This window comes from Eimeria tenella, genomic scaffold (assembly GCF_000499545.2).
Source record: "Eimeria tenella Houghton genomic scaffold, Eth_scaff2775, whole genome shotgun sequence".
Classification (NCBI taxonomy): domain Eukaryota; phylum Apicomplexa; class Conoidasida; order Eucoccidiorida; family Eimeriidae; genus Eimeria; species Eimeria tenella.
The window spans coordinates 1,528-2,271 of NW_013542650.1; positions in this window are offsets into that span (position 1 = coordinate 1,528).

Sequence of the window (744 nt, forward strand, 5' to 3'; positions counted from 1 at the left end):
CTAGCTGGTGCTGCTGCTGCAGAACCAGCTGCTTCTGCAGCGGAATCAGCTGCTGCAGCAGCAGAAAGAGCTGCCGCTGCAGCAGATCCAGCTGCTACTGCAGCAGTGGTTGCTGATGCTGCCGTTGCTGCAGCAGCAGCAGCAGCAGCAGCGGGAGATGACCTTGCTTTGTCTTTTCTCCTTTTTCATCTATTTATTTTTTGCCTTTTACCAATTTAAATATGCAACAATAAATAAATAAATAAATAAATAAATAAATAAATAATTTAATTAGTTAATTATTTATTTGACCAGTAAAGAACTTCAGAGCGCCAATCTGCTGCCGCTAGGGTTTAGGGTTTAGGGTTTAGGGTTTAGGGTTTAGGGTTTGAGCTGGAGAAGTATGTCTGCGGCCAAAACCCTAAACCCTAAAAGTAGACTTGCTAGGGTTTAGGGTTTAGGGTTTAGGGTGGAGGGTTTAGGGTTTGAGGTGAGGGCTTGCAGAGCTGCACTTTGTCCTTTTTGCTGCTGCTCCCGCTACCGCTGCTACTGCGTGCCGCTGCTGCTGCTGTTGCTGCTGCTCCTGCTTTTGCTGCTGCAGGTCCTACTGCTGTTTCTGCTGCTGTTGCTGCTGCTGTTGCTGCTTAACGGTGCCAGCAGCCAGTTCCAAGGCGAGTAGCAACAGCAGCAGCTGCAGCAACAGCCGCAATAGCAGCAGAAACTGCAGCAGCAGCAGCAGCGGCAGGTAAAGAAGGAGCAAAACCA